The sequence below is a fragment of the Pezoporus flaviventris genome, unplaced genomic scaffold (assembly GCF_033815535.1).
Source record: "Pezoporus flaviventris isolate CSIRO_AGI_PZ_B2104156 unplaced genomic scaffold, CSIRO_AGI_Pfla_v1 ptg000013l, whole genome shotgun sequence".
NCBI lineage: Eukaryota > Metazoa > Chordata > Aves > Psittaciformes > Psittacidae > Pezoporus > Pezoporus flaviventris.
In genome coordinates this window covers 29,175,746-29,195,749 of record NW_026892561.1, presented here as the reverse complement: position 1 = coordinate 29,195,749, position 20,004 = coordinate 29,175,746, and the positions used below count along the sequence as shown (strand labels likewise).

Genomic DNA, 20,004 nt, shown 5'->3' with positions numbered 1-20,004 from the left:
CTAACAGGGAAACTGAAACTACTTTGTTGATTAAACAACAGTATTTTTCAGTGATAAATTCTGATTCTCAAAGTCATGCTCCTATTTGACTACCAGTGAGTATTTACAAGCATGGTGGGATTTTCTGCTCTTACTGGGCTCGTGTCTGGCACAAAAATGAGCAGCAACAGGGAACAACCTAATTAAAAACCTATGCAGATTTTTATGTGTGTTTGTCAGCCTGCATTTTTTCCCCTAAGCCAGCGGGACTCAGCATTAAAAGGGTGGGTTTGGTAACTGAAGAGCTTGTTCTCCAACCTCATTAATCACAGCTGGACATTTAACAGGTACCTCACATAACACCTCATCCAGGATGCTGTCTAGCAAAGGAGATACAGACTATTTCCTAACCTGCTGCTCTGAGCTAGTAGACAGTGTGCCCACTCGGACTTTCCTTCTGGATCCCATCCATCATCCAGCAGAACTTACAGTATTCAGACAAAGCTACCCATCTGGTACTATCCCAACACTGATTTTTAAGTCTAAATGCACAGGAAAAATGTCTTCTGAAGGAACTGTTCTCTTGTTTTCTTCCTGGTATCTCACAGCTAAGTACAGGAGTTTTCCTAGCTTGCTTAGGTCTACTGTTCAGGTTTGGATTTTACTTCCCTTTGCAGTGTTGAGCCAATGTCAGGAAGGAATGGATGCAGGAGAAAAATTCTTCATGCATTTCAAATCCTTGAAGTCATTCCCTTTGTATACAGTTAAAAATTTCTGTACAGAATGTATATTCCAGTCATAGATATAACCTGAACATAAAACTTGGTAAGTAACAGAGCAAATATCTCTCAGATAGACATGCTATGTATTGTACAGGCATGAGCAGCATGCCTGTACAATGTACTGATGCTGAGGCTCAGTATCCCAAGTATCCCATGGGCACATTTATAAGAAATTTCATTTGTAACAATAGCTGCCTTATAAATACAGCATATACGTGTACTTGTCTCATTGACCACAAATTACATAAAGATTTGGAGTTTTTCCTTCTTTCCAGTCATCTTAAAATTGCAAAAATTAAGTTGTTAGTTAGGGAGCTATCAGCCTTGATATGGCATTTGCATGTATCAAGCAACTATGTACGTGCACACACAGGTTACGAGCAGCTCACAGACACTGTGGGAGATAAAGTGATACAGGTGAGAACCCAAAGCCCAATCTGATTAGAGCTATGTCCAAGTTCTCATAAGTGATGCTGGCATACTGAATTACTCATGTTTAGCTAAGACGTGGGAACCAGTGGTAATTCTGCAAGTAATGGTAATTTGATTGCTCTTGATCACTCGTAATAATTTTAAGATACCTTCAAAGAGCCTTGTCTTGCTGCAAAGAGAGTTCAGGTTGTGATTCAAGGGCTGCCCTGAATAATGTTCTGACTGCTAGAAAAATTTTGAATATGAGCATGCTGCTGTTAATTTGATTTGGCTGGTTTCTCAGAGGGTGTGAACTAAAGCTGAACTTATTATTACTCATAAGCGGCTAACACAAGCACTTTACAACAAATAGACTAGCTCCATTTGAGTACATTTCAGGGATTTCCTTTGTGTATTCAGAAAGGACAGAAAATTATTTCAAAATTAAATGTGTAGAATGACCCAGTTTATTGCAGCTTAAATAACTATGGAACACATCTTTGAGAAATCCCAGATCCATAGAAAAATACATTACCTGCAAGGGTGTAATAATGCTGAAGGGCTGGCTATTTTTCTTAAGCTAGGCTAATTCAAGAGAAGTAAAGTGAGTACAGCTCACTTGTGCTTTCTCTGTAGTGTGACATAGCTCATCTGCCTGTGGTCGCACAAAAAGTCTGTGATGGGACATGAAAGTAAATCTGTAACTTAGTCCCTCTGTAGCATCCTAACCACTGAAAAAGAGAAACCAGACCAAAAAAAAAAAAAAAAAGTAGAGAAAGCAAGCAGAGAAAAAAGGAACTTCCTACCTAGTTATCTCCTCACTTTACATTTTTATGTCTTTTATGTTTTGAAGTCCTTGCAAAAATTTTTCCTTGTAGCATAGTTATCTTCAACACAAAATAATCTGATATCCCACTTATCTGCAATTTTAGAAGGCTTTGTGCACCATTCATATGTGGCAATTGTTAGAATGATGATTTTATCAGTTGCCAATATCTGTTCATTTAATATGCAACAGAAAGTAATCTTAGCTCAAAGAGTTTTTAAAAATATTTTCCATAGAAGTTAATGCCTGAAATACATGGAATAAAGTTCAGTATAATTAATATAGTAAAAGTCTCAGTCACCAAAAGGAAATTACAGAATGTGGGTGTCATGCTGCTACCTGTTGCCTAGCAATGTTGCATATGTGTGGCACAAGATTGATAGATATCACCCACTCAGATCGCTGGATCCAGACCTTCAACGCGGAGTTGTCAGTTGGAAAAACTGCCAAGAATCACAGAAATAACAGATGGGAAGAGAAGCATCACAGAGTAACTTTGTCTCAGTGTCCAGTAACATACTATCCAAAAGATAGGAGATGTTAAATTTCGTTGAGCCTGTTTTTCTTAAGGTCTATGTCAATATATACACATATATAAATACATATACGTATTGAAAATCGCTTCCTAGCTGGGTATATCTGGGTCGTGCAAGTTGAGGTAATGATATCCTGAAATTGAAATGGCAATTCAGTTTCATAATTTTTAGTGACTCACAGTGTATTACCTTTAAGTAGGATGAACAGAAAATTTCTGATATTATAGATAATTATAATGTTATTACAGCATTCCTGATAGCAAATGCTAAAGTTCAGTTTAAGATGCAGCACAGTATTTTAAGCAACTCATACTTTCTCAAAATACACTTTTTGCTAAAATTTTCCATGATCCACTTGGCTTCCAAGTCAGCTTTTTCTGAGAAATCTTTCTATGGAATTAGTTTTGCCATTTTTGAACTGTGTTGAGGAGCCTCCATATGTTCTATTTTAAATTCTGGACTTGCATAATTCCAAAAAAATGACTAAAAATAGAAGACTCAGACCTGACAGGTTTTATAATTCTCATTAGAGGAAGAAAATAGTCTTGGCTTGAAGAAAATTAATTAAGTGTTTAAAAATAATGGCATCCAAAACAGTTTCCTGCACTTGCACAAGGAGAGTGTGAAGATGTTTTTCAGGCCAAAATGGTTTTAGCTACTGTTATGTAAAGATGGCATGCTCTTAACTGTTTAATGTTGTTACACTTGAGGAAAGCTTATTTGTTTAGCCCCATCCATTAATAAGGATTCATTAAAATAATACAAAGCACCAGAAAAATCTAATTATAAAAAGACCAAACAATCAATCCAATGGAGCATGAACTGAACAGCCATCTGTTGAACAGTCCCATTTGCAAAGAATTCAACATCCATCTTAGTCATGGAAAACAGAGGAACTAACAACACAAAAGCCAAGGGAAGGCAAGCTAAATAATAATGAATGAGCAAGGCAAGTAAAATAAATGGGAGTTACAGCTGATCCTAATGTCCATGAATGGTGTGGATTGCTTTTATTGAGAACACAACAGCTGACTGTTGATGGATGCTGAAGAGAATGGGAGTACCAGCCCAGACTATCAAAATTCACTGAGTAATATAGAGAGGGATGCAATAGCATGCAGCACATGGGGCTGCTGTCCAGAGCAGTCTTCTCCGGAGCCTTCAATGTTAGAGCTGCACTAGCCCTGGCACTAGGCCTGGGCATGGCACATGGTCAAGTCCATGACTTGACTGTACAGATATCTGCTCTGCAGCTCACTGTAAGGTGGAAACACTTTCCTAATGACCCACTCAGAAAAGGGCTTTTTTTTGTTGTTCACAAGAAGCATCTTAATTGCATTCCATTTTTTTTCTGACATTTCGTGTTATTCAGAGCTCTTAAATAAGATTTTCAGAAGTATCAAATGACTTCAAAACTACAAGTAGCAGTAAGCATTCTGCTGCCTCCCAGTCAGTTCCTGAAACACCCACAGAGCAGTTGCTGCTCACTACAGCCAACTCCCACACTGAGTTTGGGACTTGGGGTCTCTAACACAGAGCCTAAGACCTAGGAAAGCCAGGTGCATGAGAAGCTATTTAGAGCTAATTAACAGAAACCGTTAAAAGTTGAGGTGTGGGAAGCCTTTACCTTTTCTCAAGATTGGGCACCTAAGGCAGCTGGACTGGTTGAATGGCAGTGCTTCTTGATCAGCTCTGCTGTTGCAGGTAGGTACCTACTCTGTTTTTGAGAGAAGTGAAGAAATAGCTCTTTATTTTGTTTTAAAATATGCAAAGAGGGAGCAGTCATAAGACTAGACCCTTTCATGTAATCTAGAGATGGAGTGGCTTAAAAATGAAACATTTCAGTTGTATGCATGTGTTCTGAGTGGTTCAAAATTGTACCTTTGAGTGTGTGTTTCTGACTATGAGGGAAAATGAGGAGGGTTTGTCCCCTTTGATGAGATGCACAAGCTTTGTGGCAGGGAGCGAAAACTTACGGACTTGCAGAAAGAGCACACAGGAGACTTAGGAAGCTAAAAAGGAAGAGGAGTAATTGTATCCCCTACCCTATTTTTAGCTAATACTGGTGTAATGCAGGATGTTTTCAACAGGCTTGAGAGTGGGCTTAGCAACAGTAAAACACAGAAGTACAAAATTATGAGACAAAGGGCTTTGGCCTCCAATAAGAGGATATTGCTGACATTTCTGCCCCCTTTTGTGACATGACTTTTTTTCTTTTTCCATCATTAATATGCATCTTCTTGGAGGCTGGTCATAAAAAATTATGGCTTTTTTTCCATGTGACAAAGGAAAAGTATTTCTTTTCATTTATTAGCTAAGGGATCAAGGCAGGAAGCCTAGTTTTCTTCCCACAGCAACGTGGGCATCCTGAGAAAAATGGGAGCTGGGAGGCTTTGGAAGTATGTGTGCTATTACTCTTAATCTTCTTGTGGATCTTCTAGTATTACTAGGCTGAATTCTAGTTTGGCACTTATATTCCACTCAAATGTTGTGGTAACGTTTACCTTGAAAATAACCAAAGTAAGGTAATGGGCCAGTTCAGTCTTAAGCCTATTTAAAGATACACACCTTTCCAGCTTGAGGAAAGGTTTTAGTTCTGTTCTGGCTATAACAGTCTTTTCTCAACTAAGAGGGTGGAAGGATGCCAATTGCAGCCCTATTATTTGGCAGGCAGGAGGTAACCTTACAGTAAACAGCTGTCAACTTCACAGTCTAGCTGAATTTTAATGGCTCAAAAGACTAAAGAGAGTTATGATTCTGCCTGAACCCTTGGGGTCTGGGCTGAATTACTCAGGACTACATTTAAGCTATCACGTCAGGGTCATATGACTTGTCTATATAAATTCCTCAAATGTGCCATTAAAATGTCAGTTCTTAACTTAGGTAGAACTATAAGCCACTTCAGCACAGTTTAATTCTCTGATATAGTATGAAACAATCAAAACAGTATAAAAGGAATATTGTGCTGTTGGAGGCACTGTCACGTTACCTGCGTGCAGGTGTGTGCCACTGCTCCCCATTATTTTGGGTTGTTCTTGTTCTACGTGTAGTGGAGAATGAGGCTTAGCCTGGGTAAAACAATAGCATTATTTACTAGGAAACTTGGAGAATTTGGCCTTCCAACATAATTCTAGTGTGTCGTTGCCAATTCCTTTCCTCCTTCATGGATGCCCATCAAAATATAAAAAGGATTCCCAGACACTCAAAACATGGACAACTACTTTGAAAGCTCCCTCCACTTTCAGGGAAATACTTACTGTGTGTATCAGCAGTCTCAGAATACTGATATGGATTGGAAAGCAGAAAGCACCATAACTTTAAAATTAGGCCAGTGGCAGGTATGAGCGTGAATCACAACTTGGAAAAAGGAAAACTCCAAACCCCATCATTTGGATATGGCTGTGTTGAAGCAGTGACTTATGACTGTTTCTTATGCCTAAAGAAAGAACATTTCAATCTGTACTGTAATTGTGCACTAAGGAAGTACCTTTAGTTGCTGCTGTGGACTACGCACATGCACTTCCCTATCTGTTAGTGACAGCAGACAATTAAAGCAATAATTTAATTGTGGATTCTGGAGCAGAGTGCTAGGATGAATATTGATAACTTAATGAAGGGTCAAGCTGTGGTAATGGTTCCTAGTGGTAATGTGCAGTTTGATGAGCTCGGCTTTTGATTTGAGGAAAGTTAAATAGAGATGCAAAAATACAAGTTGGTGAGAATATATAAATTACAGATGACTAGCTATGTGTAGTTTCAGAATCAAGCATATTTACCTGCACCTGGTGTGCCTCATGAATATGCACCTGCATGATATGATTTTTTTCTTACAGATTTGAGTAAGGCTATGCATTTTTCTAATAGTGTGGCTTTATACCAAAGCCTTGTCTGTTACAAAATGCAAGGGCAAATACACTCTGCTGTATTTATGCTTTAAGCTGTAATCTTTATATTATTCCATTACTCCTACTCCATAGGAGTCAGAAATCCAGTACATCTCAAAAAAAATTATACTGCAATGCTGATGAGTATATCTTCAAAATGGACATTGTTTGGAAGATAAACTTGTGCCCTGCAGAGAAGATAAAATGTATATTTATTGAAGCAAACAAAACCAAAATAAACAAAAGCTCTAGATTGGATTTTGAGCCCTTCTTATATTTTAGGGTCTCTAAAATCAGGCTCCTTGCCCTTTATAGTGCAAGTCAAACAGGAACAACCACTGCAAGTTTTCTGATCACCTACCTTTTATGTCCCCTGTAATCAAACAGATACCAAATTTCAGAGTGACTTGAATAGAAATACTGTATTTCTTTACTAAAACAAAGTAGAGAGATAAAATTGCCCCTAATGTCTTATCAGTAACCATTTTCTTATGATATCAATGGAAATTCATTTTCTTGATATCTCACCAAAGGCATTGAGGCACTTTCAGTGCATTCAAGTTTATTTCCAAGGTCACGTGTCTCTTTATTTAGGACTGGATTTATTGCCTCTGCAAAAATGCTGGTGAAACAGGCTTTATGCTTAAGAAAAAGGCAAAGCAGGAACACTGGGTAGAGGTGCCTATGGAAGGAATTCAGAGCTACCCTTCCATGCCCACTCCTCAGTCCCCTAGCTGAAAGCAGGATCTATTATGGGTGTGTTCCCACAGCACTGTTGCTTTCAAGAAATTACTTGGACTTCAAGTGTCCTTGCTCCTCTCCTAGCTGGATCCAAATTTCCCCTGTGCTGCCCTGTGTGGAGCCATGAAGAACCGAAGTGTTGTGTGGAAATTGTTGTGTTAAACTTGATATAAATTGAGTCAATTACAACATTGAACTGTCAAGCATTAGTTGGAACTTCAAACACTGAGAGTTTAGCTTACTTATTGCCATGGCAATCACTATTAAAAATATTTTTAGCTTATACCAAAGGTATGAAAAAGAATGAAAAGCAAAAAGCCCTTGAAATGTGAAGTACGAAGTCTTACATTAAAAAAAAATAATAGTTTCCCTATGCCTTCAGTGAGAGGACCTTTTATAAGGAATCTGGGGTTTGACAGTATTGGATGATTAAACTTGATATCAAGTGTCTTCTCTGGGACAAAAAAAAAAAACCAAACAACAGCTAAGTGCAGCTAGGCTGGTGCTGCTGCTGTTCATGGTCTGATCTTTTTATGAAACAACTGATTATGGCATAAGCATCTTTCAATATCTCTGCTTTGGATAACTCTCTTAGCCCCTTGCTGCCTGTCTAATGACCTTCCCACTAAAGTACAAGAACCTCTATCACCCTGTATTCCTTTTGGTTGAATATATGATCGTCATGCATACAGATGTACAAAAAACTTAACTTGGTTTTCTAACAGAATAATATAGCTCAAGGATTTTGTTGTTGTTACTATTTTTTCCAGATGTTAGAGTGTGAAGCTTGAGAAACAAATAGTTAAGTTTGTTACTGAGACTGTGGCCAGAGTTTGGAATGCATGGTGTTTCTATATCATCTGGTGTGAATGCAGTGAAAATTGATGGATGCCAGCGTAAACTGTAAAGAAGGTATTGATGATAGAAGCAGATCAACAGAGACATTTGCACCAATGCAATTTTCTGTTCTTTTATGGAGACACACAAAACAGTGACAGGTGCAGCATCTGCCAAATTAATTGTTTGTAGTGTGGAAGCCAGGAATATACCTCAATATGCTCAATAACAAGAAGTGTTTGAATAAGAAAAGTAACACTCAAAAGCAGATAAGAAATACTTAATTACTATTCAAACAACAAGCTACAATGTTGAAATATTTAGCTATAAAATGAACAATAGAAGTTTTGTGTTATTTTGTGTTTAGGGGCAACCTGGAGAATTTAAAGTTCTGAGAAGGAACATCAAATGTATTGAGGGGCTTTGAATCCAGTTCTAGGGTGGATGGCAGTGCCTGTTCTTGCTGTCTGCATTATGAAGAAGTAAGTCTGTTATAAGTTCGGCATCAGTCCTTGCCAAACTATTCCAATGGCTCTCACTAGTTCACTTCTCTTTACGTTCAGGTCTTCGGGTAACTGGAAAACATATAGATGGAGTTAAAATATCCTGGTTGAGAAGAACAATTTAACTTGCTACTTATATTAATCACACTATATTTAGGCTAAACAGCTTGACCATGACTCAGGTGTGTGGGAGAATATCTTAAAATCAAGACAGAATATGGAATACTTTTTTTTTTTTAAATGTAAAAGTCTCTGAATGCCATAGTTGAGTGTTTAGAAAGAGTGAGGAACCAACCCCCACCCCCCCCCCCAAGGATTTCTCAGTTACTTGGGGTTAGCTCATTAGCTTTTGATTCTTGGGTTATACAGTGAGAACCCCTGAAAAAAATCAACAATAGCCATTTTGTGTAAGAGTGCAGCTGTTTTCCTGTTTTAAATATATGAGACAAATTGAAACATTTTTCAGTATTTATATTGAGGCTGGGAAGGCAAAAGGTGCATTGGCTGAACGGTTCCCCTTTAGCCCTCTATAGAACTATCTATAAAGACTGTCTATAAGGTGGTGATTTCAAGACAAAAGAATGAATCGAGTTAATAATCTGAACAGTGAAGTAAAGAGTAGTTTACAGTCATAGCCAGTTTGAAAGCTCTGTTGTTTTTTTAACTAAGGTATTGACTGAAGTTGGACTGCTATAAATCTTCCTGCAAGAAAACAGTATGTATACAAGCTTGAAAATTAAGTCTACTCTGTTGTGATTGAGACAGAAAAGAACCTGACTCTCAGAACTTCACTGGTCTGTAAAATAACTAAAACATTTGCCAGAAAGGAGAAAGACAGTGTGATTTGATACACATTTTTGAAAAGAATATTGAAGTTATACTTCCATTTAATTGAGACATTAATCCTAGAATATTGGCTGCTGCATGTAACCTGAAACCTATATCACATTCTTCTACTTGTTCTCTGATATCACCGATTGAAAGCATATCATAGAAAATAAATCTGTTTTCTTGTCCAAAATATGAGCAATTTCAAGTGAAAACACTGAGCCAAAGAGAAATCTGAAGGAAAAAAGAAGAACCAGTAACCACAACAAATAAATAAAATGACTTCCTCTAACTAATAAACTGGAAACCTGAGTACTGTGTTTGACAATACCAATGAAACTATAATTTAGCTCACAAACCTCCCAAGAAAGTAAAAAACATTATGTGTTTTCTTGATGAAAAGCTGGGCATGTTCTTGACCTCATCAAAGGTGTTTCTTCTCCTGTGGATATTCAGAGCACATGGCACTTCTACTGAAATTCCTTGTTCTCATTGCTGAATTGTTATATTATTTTTTCTTGTACAATTGAAGCTATGCAGAAACCAAGGCATAGATCCCAATCATGCAAGTCATAAAGGGTCTTGGGGAAAAATTCAGATAATAAAATGTACCCTGCAAATGCTGAATGCAGTGGTAAAAAGTGGTCAGTCATCCTTCTGCTAATACTCAACAAATTTTTTGTAAGTGGCCATTATGAATTACCTCACATTTAGGCAATCGTTAGCTCAATAACTAGAAGGTTAATCATCAGACCATGCTAGCAGGTTCAATTTAATGGCTGCTTACGTGCAAATAGAGTTCTTGTGTCGACTTCTAATTACAATGTAATCCTTCATAGAAGATATAGTTAGAAGTGCAAGCTCTTCTCATAAAAACAGGTCCAGCGGACATAGACATTGACAAGTCAGTCATTGCAATAACTAAATATTAGGACTGAGAGTTAGAGATTTAGGTGCTTTAGGTAGAGTTTTAGCTTGCAGACTTTGAGGATGCTGTCAATTAGCAGTGCTGTGCAATTACTTTCTGGGGTTGGTCAGGCTGGCAGGAGTCTCAGCGGAGGAAGAAAAGTTTTTGATGATGCTGAAAACAAAACTGGCTCTTTCATTACATCGTAATGAATTACATAATTTTGCTTGGCACATTTTTTGCCTTTGATCCATGAAGTTGCTTGTGACCTTGGCCCAAATCTCAACTCCTCTCTTTGTCTCTTATGACTTTGATTCTTGTTTATAATTTCTCATATGGAAATAATGGGCTTCTTTCCTGGCTGTTTAATGCTAAATACTGACAGGTATTCAGGCACCTAAATTTGAAGAGAGGTTAAATGTGTTTACAATTCTGGCATCTAGTTTTTCAAGTTACTTTATATTGGGAAAATTATGTACTACTTATAAAATTTGTTATGCCTGTTTTTGAGGAGGATACACCTGCCTTGATTTTATTGTTATTTGAGGTAATTTAATCCACATTAGATATATGTATCCTTCATTTGCATTCTGTGAACTGTCTCAGGCTTTCAGGACTAAATCTTTAGCTGATAGACATCTGGGAAATATTCTCTGTGTTTCAAAGAAGCTATGTCAATTTATATTAGCAGAAGATTTTGTCTTTAATTTTTTTTATAATGGAATGTCTGACCTGAATCCAAAGGTCTATAAATGACAACCCGAGGTAGGGGCAGGGCATCCAAAGACATTTAAATCTCCCTTTCCTTTCTATGTATTTTTATAGAGAAGTATTTCAGTAAACATTTCTCTAAATGTGCATGGAAAAATTAAGCAGCACATAGAATCTATAGTGGAAAGACAGTTGTGTATTTTCATGCAGAATTGATGACTAGTTATGGGAGGCAGAATTACCAACTCTAGAGAACACAGATGTTAACTGGCGTAATGCCCTCTTGATGCAAATAAATACATTAGATGCTATAAAAGATTTTAAAACAGGAGAGCTCATCTTGGCAGGAGATATATTTGCTGGATTTGTGCTATTCATTTTGTTTTATACAATTGCTGTGGAATTGGAATAGACTATTTGAGGAGCTTCTAAAAGCACCAGTGGACTGAGACTTCAAGTTCATTTTATTTCTGATGTGTTTAAAAGAAAACAAAAATCCTTAATTTGTCATAGACATTTCACCTCTTTACCTGAAAGGTCTGCGCTACATGCCTGATAAATTAAGCAGCGGCATTATCACTAAGTGAGAAAGGCTGGACAACAGTTAAAACATGCAGGGTTGTTAGTGTGTCTGAAACACTGCAGAGAGGGACTTTGCCTTTCCATTCAGAAGCTGTGGTATTTGTGTTCTTCTTCCATCATTAATATTCTTTATGATCCAAGTCTCACTGTTATGCCCAGCAAGTTTTCCAAACCAGCCACCCTTCTCAAATGCTTCCTTTTATTCCCATGTGATTATTCTAATTTCTTCCAAGTAAAACCCTACAGAATGTAATGTGACCTGTCTCCTCCTACAGCTCGGCTGCTTATCACAAAAACGTGGGAGGTTTTTGTGAGTGCATCTTTACCCTCTTTTATAACCAGAGGGACACAAGTATCTATTTAGGGCAACAATACTTAAGGTCAAAAACCTGTTGACAAGGTAGTTTAAGGCAATGTTATACCCTATTTGCACTGGTTGTTACGCATCATTTTTATTCAGGCAGTGGAAGGGACCTGCACCTCAACTGCTCACTTCAATAGCAAGATATTAGTGCAAGTCCAAATAGGGAGGACTTGTAGAGTGCTGGAGAAGCTGGACACTGGTCTGATTTGCTACGGTATTTTCCATGTTCAGGTCTTGCCATTTTCCTTTGTCATGTACATTACTAAGAGAGTAGAGTGAAGGGCTGGAGGGAAACATAAGTCATAGGATTTTTCCCTCTCCCAGGAGTTTGTCACGTTCTATAGCAGCTGCTTTTATTTCTTGCATTCTTTTTTTTTCCCCGAAGACATGTCTCTTAATCTCCTGATTTCATTTTTCAAGCATTTTGCCACCTCCCTTTGTCCCTCCTCTTTTCCCTGATGTCAAGATAGGGTTTTTTTTTTGTTCCATGCTGTTGTTTTATGAAGCCTTTGTCTCCTTAATACTCATCTCTCCTCTACATGCTCCTGTGAGCTCCCTTTACTGGTGTCTGCATTTCTGCGTCACATCAATCTTCAATCTGACAGATACAGTGTCTAAAATAACCTGTGCATGATGCATACAACCTGAAAATAAACATTTATTTCAGCATTAGGTGCGTCATACCTGCAAATAACCTCGTTCATCTAGACACATTTATTTTAATGCTTATTGTATAAATACCACTATCTCAGCATACTCTACAATGCCATCTGCCACTTGCTCTTGTATTATGCATAATTTAATATAGGCCTATGTTACTCCAATTTTTTATGTTGCCAAGTTCATACATAGCTACATACTTTGACAAGGATACAAGTGTGTTATGAAGACTACAGAAAATACTACGCTGAGATTTAAAGTGGTGCTTTCGGGCTAGAGGATGTTAGTTCAGGCAAGGTATCTGACACTAGCAGTTGCACAATGTGGACTGGTGCAGTAATTTCTTTTTTTATACTTCATTTGAATCTTCTCAAGAACTAAAATTTCCAACAGCAAAATGACAAAATTGTATAAGAAATACCAATGTATCCCACCAACTCACAGATTTGAGGTTTTGGCTCTCCTCAGACTAGTGAAAACTCAATTCATTTGTTCAAGTGAATTGACCTGTAACTTACTGTATTGCTGGATTGTTTTTGTGGACCATTATCATTGACAGGACACTTAAACGGCTATATCTGATCAGACTTACTGTCTTGGGTCTTGAAGAAGACAATATACGCAGTAAGGAGACGCAACAGTCCTGTAGTAAGCTGTCACGTAACCAGCATTAGTTTCTCGTGCTTCCATGGATTAGTTTAACTTTTGGATCCTGAGATTACTTGTACTTTTGTTTCACATTCCAGCACATGCTTGGGTAATTCCATTATTCCAGATTGTTAGTAACATAATTATTCTTTACCAACACTTCAAAACCAAACCAAAACAAAAAAAAAACCACCACAGAACTGCAACAGCTGAAACATGGTGCCTGCTTAAAAAAAGTACATTCAGTCTCACAAGTCTAGCCTCTAACTGTGAACTGTTTCAGTAACTGCATGCCCTTCCTCTGGGATATGGCCATTCTTCTCTAAATTCCCAAAACCCACTCATTAGAGGCTGGGAATGTAGTGTCAGGTAGTCCCTGACGATTAAAAATGAGCTAAATTAAATCAATTCCTGCTGACTTGAACACTTCTAACTTCTCTAAGCAGCCTTTTGGCTCTCCTTGGAATCTGGCCTTTTATCGTGGTTTAAGCTCAGCCGTAAATCAGGCAGTCGCTCTCCCACTCCCCACATCTTCTTACCTTCCCCGCCCCTGCTCCTCGAGGGATGGGGAGGAGAATCGAAAGAATGTAACTCCCATGGGCTGAGATAAGAGCAGTCCAGTAACTAAGGTATAACACAAATCACTACTGCTACCACCAATGATAATAATGGTAAGGGAAATAACAAGGGAAGAGAAAACGATACCACCCGCTGAAACGAGCCTGACCAAGGAGAGAGTGCCCTTTCGGCTAACTCCCAGTTACATCCTGGGCATGACGTGCTGTGGTATGGAATACCTCTTTGGCTAGTTTGGGTCAGGTGTCCTGTCTCTGCTTCCTCTCGGCTTCCCCTCCTCCCTGGCAGAGCATGAGGCTCACAAAGTCCTTGGCTAGACTAAAACATTTGAGCAGTAACTAAAACCATCAGTGTTATCAGCGCTGTTCCCAGGCCAAAAGTCAAAAACACAGCACTGCACCAGCTACCAAGGAGAAAAAAATGACTGCTATTGCTGAACCCAGGACACCTTGTGGTCCCAGGTCATAGATAAAATCCAAGAGATCTTCACTGCTGACAGGACAGTTGTAAGCTGGAGCAGAGCACTAAACCCTCCTGAGAGCCATCACCCCTTGAGCTTGCCAGCTGGCTCTCTGCAACATGGGTGACTGGGCTTTTCAACAATACTTACTCAAAGCTGCTCTCCATCAATTCTGAAACAATTTGTGCTTTATCACTGGTATGTTTTCATATTTAGGATAAAACATTTCTCATTACCCACATTTTACAATCACAACTCTATTTTTGGTCAAAATGATTTTAGAGAAATTGGAGGATATTAGTGATAGTAATGAAAAACCACACACAAATTTTACTGTGAAAGCAGTGCCCAAGAGCTCCTTCTCTCATTGATACAGACAAGACTGAGTGAATGAAAAAACTCCCTATATTCTGTCGAATATCCCTATTCTTATTGACCTCAGTAAGGCTTGCGCTTTTCAAGTTTGTTAATAGGTATGCGTCTGAATAATACTTCAGCAAATTCAGTGCCAGCTAAGCAGTAGGTAGGTTTGGCTTATTTCAGAGCCCTGATCTTATTGAAGAGAAGCTGTGTATATTGAACAGATTTTTCAGACCAGAACATGAAAACTCTGGCTATTAAGGTGCTCAATTGTGAATTACAGTTGGCTCTGCTATTGCTGCCCTAAATGTCTTTTCCTTTTGTGGCCCATAGCCCTCTGCTGCTGTTCACACTCCACCTCAGATCTGTGGTGGATTTTATATAAAACTTAAAGAGCGTCCAGAAAGAAAAAGTTCTATCTGTATGTAAAATTGACTTATGGTGCATCTAAACTGGCTGGGATGCAGTACTTTAACACAGCTGTTTAACAGGAATATTTCCCAAGGAACCCCCTTAAGATATGGAACAGTAATAGCTATAGCTTAGCTGGAACGATATGAGTATTAATGTAGATAGAGCAAAATAACCTAATAGTGTTACCAAAGATGCTGAATTTATCTGTCCCTCCCTGCAACTGTGTGTGTTCAGCCTAGAGAAAAGGTGGCTCTGGAGAGACCTCCTCACCATGTTCCAGTACATAAAGGGTAGTTACAAAAAAGTTGGAGTCACATGTAAAAGAGGGGTAACAAGTACAAGTTACTCCTGGGGAGTGCATGATCATTGTGCTCCTCAAAGTACAGAAAATGAGAGAATTAAAGCAAAATTTACAGCTTATTTGTGCTTTTTTAATGATGTGCCCTAATATACTCTCTCATTTTCAAGGGCCCGTCATTTAGGTAGAAGGCACTTGAACTTACATTTTGATTTTGTGTTAAATAGCTAAGGTACATGAGCTAGAATAAAGTATTTAGCATCATACTCTTCCTGGTCTTTTAGGTGACAGAGGAGGATGTAACTGGTGTATGTGCAGGGCTAATACCAGGCTGTTTCTGAATTCTGAATTTCAATATTCAGAAGTATTTACAAACCTCAAAAATTGGAATTTAGTCTGTCTTTGATAATTGGCTTAATTGGAGTTTGCATCTTGCCTTTTACAGGGAATGAATCTCATTTTACTTAAAATAGAAAGAAATTTCTTCTCCTGCTGTTTTTGATAGGGTGCTTGTCTACTGCATAAACTTTGAGAAAATATTTTGTCTAAATTCTATTTTTATCTCCTGTTTGTTTATTTTTAATTACTACTTCAGTACCCTGGGTTTTACCATTGATCTCAATCAGCCTACACACTCATCCTTAGCTTGCTGAAGGGTTTGTTTATTTTTTGTTATATGTACTCTTTTAACATTGTTTTGTTTTGTGGGTTGGTCTTTTTGTGTGTGTGTGTGTGGCTTTTTTGCTTGTTTGTTTGTTGTTTTAATACATGCCTAACTACTTCAAAAAGCAGGATCCTGCTTTACTTGAAGGAAAGGTGGATTAATATTGCTGGTGCTATGAGAGTGTAACACAAAGGGAAGATGTCTGAACACTACTGCTGTCTTGGGGTGATCATTTTTGTCACAGCACATTGGGGATGCGCACCATGGAATGAGGTGCTTCTGTCCCAGGCTTACCTATGGAGCACTGTAACATCAAATATAGAGGTTAATATCTTTAAGAGTGTTCTAAAGGCACTAAAGTTCTTTGCAAAGCATGTCCCAGTAGCTTGAGAAGAGTTTTCTAAATTAATGATGAATGGCTCTGCAACTACCCTGGAAGAGACAGCTTTTAATTCTCACAGAGCTGGAGGGGCTGCTCTCTGCATAGGTTTTGCAGTATCTTTTAAAAATGAATTCCACCATTTTGTCTCAAGTTAATAAAGTCTTATCTTTGATCAGTAGATCAGTGTAATTTGACGGATATAATCTAAGGTTCTGTTCTAAAATTTATTTTTCCCCATCTATGAAGAAATTACTTTTCCTGTATATTCGGCCCCAGTTAAAACTATACTCCCAATAAAACTCCAAGCTTTTTTTGACCTCTGAATGTGTTTGGAAATCTGTAAAAGATTTCTGATATAGTTTTTTCTTAACTTTTAAATACAAATTTGTAATTTTTAAAGTGCAAATTTGGCTGGTTTTGAAAAATAATGTAGATTGAACTGTAGATTGTGGCTATTTGAGCTGCACAAGGAGGCTCCTGCACCCAGTTGGATCTCCCTGATGGCCAGTGCCATTCTTCTGGAGTCCATGTTTGCTCACATATTAAGTGCAAGAAATTTTTTCTGTGAATGTAATGTTTTGGATGTTATATAGCAATAAGTAGTAAGTTTTGGGTTGTACTTAGTCTAAAAGCTGATCTGAATCTCTCTCATTTACTTACTTTCCAAAATGGTGGGCTGAAACCCTTCATAAGAAAAGGTCTGAAGCAGAAGGTTGATCATTGAATCATCCTGTAGAATGTGAGAACTGTAATTATGGGCAGTAGAGAAAATCTATAGAAAGGATATAATTTCCCATTAAATTCAATGGGCAGTTGTCAGCTTATGTAAGTTAGTGAAATTATTGACTTCAATGGAGCCTGCTTATACAATAAGAGCCCTAGTGGTTTTTGAAATGAGTTCTGAGAAACCCATTTTGTCAATTATTTTCATTTTTATTCAGTATCCTGGGTTCAGCAGTAGCAGTCATTTTTCTCCTTCGTGGTAGCTGGTGCAGTGCTGAGTTTTGACTTCCAGCCTGGGAACAGTGCTGGTGATACCGATGTTTTCGGTTGTTGCCAAGTGATTTTTACCCTGACCAAGGACTTTGTGAGGCTCATGCTCTGCCAGGGAGGAGGGGAAGCCGGGAGGAAGCAGAGACAGGACACCTGACCCAAACTGACCAAAGAGGTATTCCATACCACAGCACGTCATGCCCAGGATGTAACTGGGAGTTACCTGGAAGGGCATGGGCTTCCGGGTGGGACTCTTTTCTTGGCGAGTGGTATTGTATTCTCTTCCCTTGTTATTTTCTCTTATTGTTGTCGTTGGTGGTAGCGGTGGTGATTTGTGTTGTACATTGGTTGCTGGACTGTTCTTGTCTCAGCCCGTGAGAGCTGCACTCGTTCGGTCCTCCTCCCCATCCCTCACGGGAGCGGGGAAGGGGAGAGCCCTGGGGGGGGGGGGGGGGGGCTCGGTTGCTCTCAGCCCAGCACCACTCACTGGGAGTGAGTGAGCAAGCTGTCTGGCTAGGGTTTAAACCCCAACATTCAGTTAGATATGACTAATTATATCTGTGAAAATGGACCAAAAGGCTCTTGTCAGAGCCTTCTGCTGCTATGACTCACTCAAGATCATGAGTAGTGACAGATCTTGCAGCTTATCAGTGAGGACCAAGGAAATTTGTTGTCTTTATTGGTACCCACATGTGCTGGAAAGCTCAAGTCACTGATAGGCTAACCCTGAACTTGTTTCTCCTGCCTCACTATATCACAGTATCACAGTATCACAGTATGTTAGAGATTGGAAGGGACCTCGAAAGATCATCTAGTCCAATCCCCCTGCCGGAGCAGGAACACCTAGATAATGTTACACAGGAATGCGTCCAGGCGGGTTTTGAATGTCTCCAGGGAAGGAGACTCCACAACCTCCCTGGGCAGCCTGTTCCAGTGTTCCGTCACCCTCACTGAGAAGAAGTTTCTTCTCAAGTTTAAGTGGAACCTCTTGTGTTCCAGTTTGTAGCCATTACCCCTTGTCCTATCATTGTTTGCCACTGAGTAGAGCCTGGCTCCGTCCTCGTGACACTCCCCCTTTATATATTTATAGACACTGATAAGGTCACCCCTCAGTCTCCTCTTCTCCAAACTATAGAGACCCAGCTCCCTCAGTCTTTCCTCATAAGGGAGATGTTCCACTCCCTTAATCATCTTCGTTGCCCTGCGCTGGACTCTCTCCAGCAGCTCCCTGTCCTTCTTGAACTGAGGGGCCCAGAACTGGACACAGTACTCCAGATGCGGTCTCACCAGGGCAGAGTAGAGGGGAAGGAGGACCTCTCTCGACCTACTAACCACCGCCCTTCTAATACACCCCAGGATGCCATTGGCCTTCTTAGCCACAAGGGCACAGTGTTGGCTCATGGTCATCCTGTTGTCCACTAGGACCCCCAGGTCCCTCTCCCCTACACTGCTCTCTAACAGGTCGTTCCCCAACCTATACTGGAACCTGGGGTTGTTCCTGCCCAGATGCAGGACTCTACACTTTCCCTTGTTATATTTCATCAAGTTACTCCCTGCCCAACTCTCCAGCCTATCCAGGTCTCGCTGGATGGCAGCACAGCCTTCTGGCGTATCAGCCACTCCTCCCAGCTTAGTGTCATCAGCAAACTTGCTGATAGTACACTCAATTCCCTCATCCAAATCATTGATGAATATATTAAATAATACCGGTCCCAGTACTGACCCTTGAGGCACTCCACTAGTTACAGGCCTCCAACTAGACTCAGCCCCATAGACTACAACTCTCTGGCTTCTCTCCTTCAGCCAGTTCGCAGTCCACCTCACTACCTGATCATCCAGTCCACACTTCCTCATTTTAGCCGTGAGGATGCTGTGGGAGACTGTGTCAAATGCTTTGCTGAGGTCAAGGTAGACCACATCCACCGCTCTGCCATCATCCATCCACCGTGTTATTTCCTCATAAAAGGCTAAGAGATTGGTCAAACATGATTTCCCCCTGGTGAAGCCATGTTGACTGCCCCTCATAACCTTCTTATCCTTGATATGCCTTAAGATGGTACCAAGGATAAGGTGTTCCATCACTTTCCCAGGGATGGAGGTGAGGCTGACCGGTCTATAGTTACCCGGGTCCTCCTTCTTGCCCTTTTTGAAGACTGGAGTGACATTTGCTTTCCTCCAGTCCTCAGGCACCTCTCCCGTTTCCCAAGACTTGATAAAGATGATGGAGAGTGGTCTAGCAATGACTTCCGCCAGTTCCCTCAGCACCCGCGGGTGCATCCCATCTGGACCCATGGATTTATGGATGTCCAGGTTGCTCAACTGGTCTCTAACCCATTCCTCATCGACTAAGGCAAACCGCTCCGTCGACCTGACTTCATCTAAGGTCTCAGGGGTACAGGGCTCTTCAGGACTGCCCGCAGCAGAGTAGACAGAGACAAAGAAGGCATTCAGTAACTCTGCCATCTCTTTATCTTCTGTCACCAGGGCACCCATCCCGTTCATCAGTGGGCCTACATTGCCTCTGGTGTTAGCTTTGTCTGCCATGTATTTAAAAAAGCTCTTTTTGCTGTCCTTGACCCTTCTTGCCAGGTTTAATTCTAAGGATGCCTTAGTCCTCCTAGCTGCCTTCCTACATCCTCTAGCAGCAGCCTTATATTC

At 39.7% G+C, this 20,004-nt stretch overlaps 1 protein-coding gene across 1 annotated transcript in view; it reads left to right on the top strand.

Moving 5' to 3' along the window:
* The first annotated feature begins 4,197 nt into the window (after nucleotides 1–4,197).
* The window catches only part of NLGN1 (neuroligin 1), a 477,276-nt gene continuing 461,469 nt past the window's right edge, over nucleotides 4,198–20,004 (top strand). The window contains exon 1 of the mRNA XM_061452521.1: nucleotides 4,198–4,238. The gene's annotated coding sequence lies outside the window, so the exon portion shown is untranslated. The remainder of the gene's footprint in view (nucleotides 4,239–20,004) is intronic.